The sequence below is a fragment of the Cynocephalus volans genome, chromosome 14 (assembly GCF_027409185.1).
Source record: "Cynocephalus volans isolate mCynVol1 chromosome 14, mCynVol1.pri, whole genome shotgun sequence".
In the NCBI taxonomy this organism is placed as follows: domain Eukaryota; kingdom Metazoa; phylum Chordata; class Mammalia; order Dermoptera; family Cynocephalidae; genus Cynocephalus; species Cynocephalus volans.
The window spans coordinates 91,948,617-91,958,191 of record NC_084473.1 but is presented as its reverse complement, the minus strand read 5'-3'; positions in this window follow the sequence as shown (position 1 = coordinate 91,958,191).

The window sequence follows — 9,575 nt, the reverse complement described above, 5'->3', positions numbered from 1 at the left end:
AAGGACATCCTGTACAATGAGCATTTCTTTGCCAATTAAATATTAATGCAGTTGAAAGTTTTGCTTAGCAATGACTGCTCGTGGGGGGCAGCCCTTGCCCCTAAATTCATCACAACAACCCTCTTTAGTTAGCAAGTGGGCTCTGAGAGTGGAGCCCAGGTGTTCCAACTAGATAACATTGTCTAGGGATAAATGTAAGACCCTTCATTTGAGATAAGGAAAGCGTGTAAGTGCAGGTGAGAAAATGTAGCTTAGCAGCAACAAAAGTGAAAAAGCACTTAGGGTGTTATTGTGCAGTAACCCCAGAACGAGTGAGTGTGCAACTTGAGAGCAAAAACAAACCAAAACCAACTTGTGCAAACCCAACCAGACCGCAGGTTATGTTAGCACAAGTCTAACCTATAGAACAGCAGGATGAGGGTCCCTGTTTCCCAGGCTTCAGAGGCCAGGAGACACTAGTTGGCAAGTGAGTGGCCTTGAGTCCTGTTGTAGCCTCTGACTCTGGGTACGTGGTCTGGAGAGAAGCATTGTCTGAGGAACTTCAGCAACATTAGATGCACAGCAGTGTGGAAAATCAGATTCTTCTTCCTACAGACCCAAAGGGTATAACAAGAATTCCTAAGTGAAGCTATAAGGATGAGATTTCCTTAAGGATTGATTTACTAGTAGGCCTACAGTTTGGAGTAGGCTGCCTTGGAGGAGGGAATAAGTTCCCTCAGGCCTAAGCTGAATGAACATGTGTGTGTGTGTGTGTGTGTGTGTGTGTGTGTGTGTTAACATAAAAGTCATTAAATTGTGAGGAATTAAAAGTGTTGATTACTGCACCACGCAGTGCGCCGTGTGTAGAAGAGTGCTTATTACTCTACCCAAGAGATGGCCAGATCTTAGGGTCTATTCCAATCCTGATTGTGTGATTCTCTGAATTTGATTTTACCTAGATTGAAACTTAGAAAGAACAGTGAGATGTTCAAAAGGACCTCAAATGGGCCTCCATGATCTTGTCTCCACTGTCCCTGGCCTAGACCGCCAGATCACCTCTTCCTCTTCTACCCAGCAGCCTCCTAACTGGGACCACGTTTCTCCTCTTGCCATCCCACCCACCCCTCATAGCCAATTCTTCACACGACATCCAGAGTGAATTTTCTTTGACTTTTTATTGAAGTATGACCTACATTTAGAAAAGAGGACATATTATTAGTGAGCAGCTCTATGAAGTTTCACAGATAGAACATACCCATGCTGCCAGCACCCAGATCAGGAGAGGAAGATGCCCAGCCCGGAGCATCTGCCCCCTGCCCCTCCATCCCCCACCAAAACCCACCTCCCAGTCACCCACTGCCCCAGCCTCAAGGGAAACCATGACGCTGACATTCAGCAGCATAGATTCATTTTGCCTGTTTTTGAACTTTGGGTTAATAGAATCATGTAGTATGCTCTCCTTTCTTTCTATTTTTTTATATTTTCTTCTATATTTGTGAGATTCATCTATGAGATTCATCAATATTGTTGCCTGTGTTCGCACATAGTTCTTTCTCATGGCTGCCTAGAATTCCATTGTGTGACTCTACCACACCTGTTTTATCCATTCTATCGTTGATGGATGTTTTGGCAATTTTGAGGTTTTGGCTATTATGAATACTGCTGCTAGGAAAATTCTAGCAAACATCTCTTTTGGTGAACACATGTATGTATTTCTATTTGGGGTATCCCTTGAAGTGAGTTTTCTAAGTTAGCTTTTGCAGATACTACCAAACATTTTTACTAAGTAGCTGTAACAATTTATACTCCCACCTGCAGTGTGCGAGAGTTCCAGTCACTCCACATCCTTATCAATACTTGGTATTGACAGTCTTTATAATTTTAGCCATTTTAGTGATCAGTGACATTTTAAAAATGTAAATAAGATTGTATCTTACCTGCTTTAAATCTTCTAATTGTTTCTAATTTCACCTAGAATAAAAGCCAACCTTCTTATGTTTGCCTGCAGGCTCCTTTATGGTCTGGTCCCTGCCTACCTCTGTGACCTCATTTACCCTTTATCTCTCCCTTCTTTGCTGTATTCTGGTCATACGGGCTTCATTTCTGTTATTTTGAAATTCCAAACGCTTTCCTCCTTCAGAGATTTTGCACTAGCTGTTCCCTCCACAGAGAGAGCTCATCCCCCAGATGTCACTTGCTGGGCTCCTTGCCATCACTCGTCCCTCAGCTGTACTGTCACTCGTGTAGTGAGGCCTTCCCCAGCACCCTCTCTATCACTTCACCCTATGTGATATCTTCCATGACTCTCATCAACCTGAAATCATCTTTTTAAATGTTCTTATTTACCAGACACTAGAAGGACTGTCATCTCTAAGAGGGTCTGTCTTCTCTCCAGTGGTGTTTCCAGCACTCAGAACCTCCCCTGGCACATGGTGGGACCTGTATAAATAGCTGATGAGTGAGTGAATGAACTAACGTGTGGCACTTGAGGGAGAGATCAGGCCTGGGACTGCAGGAAACCACGTGCTTTTATTACCACCTTCCAGTCTCCCCTGCTGCTTCTTCCAATTCCAGAAATTCACTTCATTCTGACAGTAGAAGTCTACCTGCTATACATTCTCAAGCCTCGTGGGGAGGAAACATGAGAACTGAAGGGCTTTAAGGGTATAAAGATCCTAGTAGAACACCCAGCCCCCACCCCAGCCTAATAATACTAGATTTTGGGCCCATCCCAAGTGAACTCATTTCCGCATCACTGTCTCTGGGAAACTTTATCTTTAGGTTATGTCCAACGGGAAGTCATCACATATTTAGTTAAAACAAATAACAAGCACTACGTATTATGTAAAATGTACATTTGTACACAAAATCTTTAATAAAAATTATTGCCTTGCTGCTCTTCTGAATATGCATCACATCCTAGTCTGAGGATCAAAAGGATTGAAGGTAAAATTCGTTCCATCAGAATTCCACAATTCTCCATTACACACAGATATGTGGCTTTTTGCCTGCTGTCAGAAGGAGGTATTGAATCTCTAAAGGAAGTTGATTTACTTCATAAAAAGCATAAACCATTGGAAGAGTCAATTACCCAAGGCTAGTGACTAACGGTATAAATGACTAAGAATAGTTCCATTGCAAAAAATAACCTGCAAATGGGAAAGAATGAGACAAGGAGCGGCTGGTGGGAAGATGATGATAAAGACCTTTTGCTTATCGAGCATGTGTTACATGTCACAGACTCTGCTATGCAAATTTCATAGCTGTTACCTCTGAGAAGTGGGTGTAACCTCCCTGTCTTATAGATAAGGGGTGCTGCTGGGATTTGAACACTGCGGCAGGGAGAAGATGGTGAAATACATTTGTGCTTCCCTTTGAAGATAACCACATGAGACGGCAGAGGTAGAATTTAATGAGTTCTCTATAGATCGATGAGAGGAAGGCAAGGAATTGAGTGGTTAAAAGGGAGAAACACAGGACAAGGAACTTCACATGGAATACACACAAGTGGCCAGTGAGCCTAGGCAAAGACAGTCCACTTCACTAGTGATTAGGGGAATCTGAAATAAAATCACAAGATAGCTTTTACATCATCCAACTTCAAAACAGGCAAAATTTAAAAGTCTGAAATGACAAAATATTGCCAAGAGTGTGAAGCAACAAAATCCTTATCCTCTGAAGGATATTACTGTGGGAAAAAAATCAGGGATTTTCTGATACAGTTGAAGGTGCACCTACCCAATGATCCTGCAGTCCCACTCACTGCACAATCTGTCAAATACACACAAGAGGACATTACAAGAATCTTCACAGCCACACTGCTTTGAAGAGGAAAATACAAATTTAGAACAACCACAATGTCCAAAGGAGATGAACACATAAATTGGAGTATATTCATGCAATAGAGTACTATACAGTAGTGACCTTGAATTAAATAGAACACTTCTCAAAACATTTTAATGTCATGAATATAACATTGAGTGAAAAAAGGGCAAGTTACTTAAGTATACAGTATAGTACTATTTATATGAACACTAAAAAAAAACCTACACAAGAATACCTTAAATTGCTTAAGGAATACACACACACATACACAGCAAATGATAAGCACCAAATTTAGGATAGTGAGTTTGGGGTGTAGGAGGGATACGTACAGGAAGCTTGGTACTTACTATTTCTGAGGTTGGGTCTTGCTTACATGAATTATGACTTGTTATGAATTATTTAGTTCTTAAATATTGCATGATGCACATTTTAGAAGAAAATTTCAAAAGTGAAAAGCAGAGAGGAAAAATGAAGTGATTAAATTCAGGAAGTATCAGCATAACACAGCATTTCATGGCCATAACAGCAAACCTGAACTTGTCTACCTGGGACCTCTGTAAATAAGTTTAGTTTGAATTTCTTCTTTCCTCTTTCTCCTTAGCAAACAATGCAATCCAGTTTCTCCAACTTTTCAAGGTAATTGAGAATCTGCAGTAATGTTATGTTGTTTTTAATCGCAGATTTTACAATCTCCAAGTCAGTTCTGCCTTCAAAGCCAGATGGTTTGTTCTCCATGTATGAGGAAACACATTTGACATAGAGACCACCCCTGGAAGTGTGTGTCAGTCAGGTCCACAGAATCACTAGCAAACTGCAGTGTCAGAAATGTTTCATAAGAGTAAGGCACTGCAAGGGGTCTGTGATGGCCCATCTTAACTCCATAAGCTTTGGTGCAGCTGTATCAAATGGACTTGGTAAACATGTCAGTCCTCAAACTATAGAAATAAGATAGGACATAAATGCAGATCTATTCATGAGGTGGAAGTGAATAAAGATACCATAAAGAAAAAGATTTAGAAATCACATTCAACACTGCTCACAGCAATAGTTCTGTATGTGAATCACATGACATTTTCTATAGTAATACCTCTGTTGTGTTTTGGCTGGGGACATAAACCCTGAAAAGTGTACATGTACAGAGGAACCTCACGTGCTGATGTTAGAGGAAAGCAGTAAAGTAGTGAAGATCTCCATCTATAGCATAACAAAGAGGTCTTTAAGGTGTGGGAGCCCTAAGCATCCCTGACAGACCCTTCAAAGAGATCTGTGAAATCAAAACTATTTTCTTGATAACATTAAGACCTTACTGGATTTTTTATTCTCATTCTCCCACTAGTGTATGGTGAACTTTTTTGGAGACTAAGTGATACATTACATGATAAGATATTGAGTGCAAAAGCAGATACATGAATCCAGCCACCTCCTATTACACTAGACTTTAAAGAGATTTGCAAACATGAAGAACCACGCCACTTTTGTCAATAAGTCTGTTTTAGAAAGTATAGTTATTTTTCATAAAATGTATGACATTTATGTTAACATATACCGGGTTTATTGTTGTTTAAAATAATTAAGAGGGTAAATGTTTAAAAATTCTTCTTTTTAACTTCTAAGGCAGTGATGTCGACAGGCACACCACCGGTCGGAGGAAGCTTTGCTGCCACTGCCGTTCCTGCGTTTCTCTCTGCTCCTTTGACCTCCCTGTCTCTAATCCCACAAAGGCAGCCAGGAATAGTTTGGGCAAAAATCTGTTGAATGGAGATTACATTTTATATCCTTTTCTACGTCTCAGTGCCCTGTGGGATATCTCTGGGGTGTCTCCTGATGGCCAGAGTGACAGGTCCCCGTTGATATGGTGCTATCGGGAACTCTTAGGCGAAATAGTCTTCGGTAGTTGAAGATCACTGCCTTGGGCTGAACGTCCCCCCAAACTTAATCTCTCTTGTAACTGTGGAGGGCGGGAATCCTATTACCGTAATCGAAAGGTGGGGCCTTGAAGAGGTGATTAGATTGCAGGACCGTGCAGTAGTGAGTGGACTGATAATGGTGGTCAGGGCGTGGTTCTGAGGGCTTTAAAAGAAGAGCACATGAGAGGTTAGTCGCTCCCTCTGCTTCGCCATTTTCTGACATGTGAGACTCCTGGGTCACGGTGGCCACCACCAAGGCCTTCCCCAAATGTGTTCCCTGGACTTTGGACTCCCAGCCTCTGAAACGTAAGCAATAAGTTTTGTTTTTGTAAATTACCCAGTTCCCAGTAGTTCGTCATAACAGAAACAGACTAACACCATCACCGTGGGCTGTTTGACCCACAGAAGTGAATGCACGTGACTCAGGCGGATTAATAATGTGCCTTAGAAGCCATTTGGGACGGCTTCCATTTTGGGGGGGTTCCATATAGGCCAATGCAAGGCGTGTAAAAGCTGCTCAAAAGGGATTTGGAAACGAATGAACAGTTTATTTGTAGGGACAACTCGGAATAGAACTAATCAGAAATTCCTGGTGATGAGGGACTCGTTAGCTGCCAATCAGGCAAAAAGACTTTCAACCCACTTCCTAGAGGGATGCCACGTTCCTTGCCACGGTCCCCTGGTGGAGCCAGGTCTGTCCCGCCCACGGTGGCGAGGAAGTGCCAGGCAGGCGATGCGGTGGCCGGGCACGCTCGGGTCCTGCCGGGATGTCCGCTCTGCACCGGCTCTGCCCGCCCCAGCCTCGCCCGTCGGTGGATGCCGGGTCTGGGCTGAGCCAAGCGCGGGCGGGGCGCTGACGAAAGCCGGTGACAAAGACGTGCGCCACCGGGAGGCCCGAGACTCGCGGGCGGCCCCCGGACCGGCTGGGCGACCTCTACCTTCGGGTGGAGGCGCTCGGTCCCCTCCGTGGTCCCCGCCGTCCTCGCCCGGCGGGCCTGAGCCGGCTTCTCCGGGGGAGCCGCTGGGGGCCTCCCTTTCCACGGCCAGGCCCGGCGGCCCCGAGGCCGGAGACGCGCAGGGAGGCCAGACGGGGGCGCTGCGGGCGCCGGACGCCGCCTCCGCCTCGCGGCCGGGTGGGTCTGAGCTCCCCGTCCTGGAAGCCGCAGGCCGGGCGCCGAGTCACAGGGGCGGGAGGACAGACGGCTCCAAGGAAGGGAACGCGGAGGCCGCCCCGCCGCGCCCTCCCGCCGCCCTCCGTGCAGCCGAGATGGGGGCGCCGTCCTGGCTGCTGTGCGGGGCGTCCCTCGCTCTTCCCCTCTGGGTCGGAGCAGGTACGTGGGTGCGTCCGCGGGCCTCCCCGCCCCGCTCTGCCAGCCCCGTGCGACGTCCTGCCGCCCGCTGGACACCCGCGCGTCGCTGACGACTCCGCCGGGATGGCCCGAGGGAAACTCGCGGGACGGGGAACAGCAAGTGTCGGGTCCTAGTGCTCCGATGCTCGGCCCCAGATGTCACCTTTGAGCTTTGAGGGGACTTTGGGAAGAGGGAGGAGTTAGACATATTTGTGAGGCAAGGCCTGAGTCAAAATGCTTAGATGGATATATTACTGTCTATTTTATATGATGAGGGTGGTTTTATGACCCAGGATAAAAGCAAAGAAACCACCAACAGACCAAATTTCTTCTAAGAAAAACTGAGTCATTTGGTAGAAATGAACTTTAAAAGTGAGCCGGTTTTTTAACAATCCATTTTGGGATGAGATAGGTTTTACTCAAAACAGAGTAAGACACCTGGTTGGCAGAGCAGAAAGAAAACAGAACAAGGGGGGCTGTTTTACTCTGGAGCAGGAAGACAGAGAATTAAGGGTCGAAGAATAGAAGGCAGAGAGGGAAATCGTTCCAAATGGGGAAGACGGCTTGTGAGGAGGGAACCGAGGAAATTCTGTCCCATGGATGCATTTGAAGACGTTGGAATTATGCTTTCAAATCAGCAGGCTATTTTTAGAAAACTCCTTGTAGGAAGCCTTGGTGGTTAGGATGAGGAAACCCCAAATAAAATTTCAAATCGCCTAGAAAATTGAAAAGGCATTTGTTAAAACAAATAACAAACAAGACTAGAGTTTTTTTTCATGGTTAATTATTTTCGTTTTGTTTTGTTTTTCTTTCCCTAGATACATGTACGAATATTAGTATGCAAAATGAGACTCCTTCGGTAGACCAGCCTTTTGCTTTTAATTGCTCATACCCTCCGATAACATCTGAGGAAGTAAATGTGACCTGGTATAAAAATTCGGGCAAAGTCCCAGTATCCAAAAACATACAGTCTAGAATTCACCAGGACCAGACCTGGATTTTGTTTCTCCCCCTGACATGGGGGGACTCAGGGATCTACCAGTGTGTTATAAAGTAAGTTCCTCATTTAAGATAGAACTAACTCCTATATATATTCTTTTACGAAAATTTACAATCGTGAAAAACAGTGAGAAGAATAATGTATAGTTTTATAATTGTTACAAGACAATTTTTGATGAACACATTTTTAAAATGAAGGAAGTGCTTTTTACAAGGGTATAGGGAAAATACAGCCAAAAAGTCAAGTTAAGAAACAAGGGGAACAGAGTCAAACAGGATATCTGTGGTTATGCACCTGGGCCCCGGCCCGAGGCAAAGGGCGGATAGTTCCCAGAAATAGACAAGTCAGTTAAAGTTTCAAGAGTGCCCCTCAGCTGTTTCAAGGACTCCCACTTGACCGAAGTTCACCCCTGGCTTGATTTAAACTAACCAATTACCTTGCTTCTCGCTTCTGTACCCGCGCTTTTTGCTATAAAAAGGACCCAGGAGCTCTACTCGGCGCGCCAGTCTTTCGAAAGACTGAGTCGCCCGGGTACCTGTGTGTTCAATAAACCTCTTGTTTTTGCATCCGAAGCCGTGGTCTCGCTGTTCCTTGGGAGGGTCTCCCTGAACTGACTGACTACCCACTGCGGGAGTCTTTCATTTGGGGGCTCGTCCGGGATCGGAGACCCCCACCCAGGGACCACCGACCCACCAACGGGAGGTAAGCTGGCCAGCAGTCGTTCTGTGTCTCGTTTCTGTGTCTCGTCTCTGTGTCTGACTCAGTGATTTCGACTGTCTTTTCTGAGCGCGCGCATTTTGGTTTCAGTTTGTTCCGGGTTAGTCGCTCTGGGAGCGAAGTGCGGGTAGCGAACAGACGTGTTCGGGGGCTCGCCACCCGGCAATCCTGGGAGACGTCCCAGGATCAGGGGAGGACCAGGGACGCCTGGTGGACCCCTTGGCAGAGGATTATTGTGTTTTGGTCTCACCGCGTCTCGGGAGGCGCGCTCTGCCATCGGACTCTTTCTTCTATTTCTACGGCACTCGGTCTCGTCGCCGTTTCTGGTTTCTTTTTGTCTTAGTTGTGATAGGTCTTTGCGTCGTCGTTCCCCTATTGGAAATTTTCGAGATGGGGCAAAGTGCCCTTACGCCCCTCTCCCTTACTCTAGATCATTGGAAAGATGTCAAAGCCAGGGCTCACAATCTGTCCATGGAGATCAAAAAAGGAAAATGGCAGACTTTCTGTTCGTCTGAGTGGCCCACATTCGGCGTAGGTTGGCCGCCAGAGGGAACCTTTGATCTTACTGTCATTTTTGCAGTTAAAAAGATTGTTTTTCAGGAGACCGGAGGACACCCGGACCAGGTTGCCTGTGTCGTGGTATGGCAAGACCTCGCCCAGAATCCCCCTCCCTGGGTGCCACCCTCCAGCAAAGTCGCTGTTGTTTCGGGATCAGAAAATACTCAAAGGCCACCTACAAGGAAGCCTTCCGCCCCTCCCCAACCCCCCGTCCTCCCGACACCAGATGACCTATTTTCT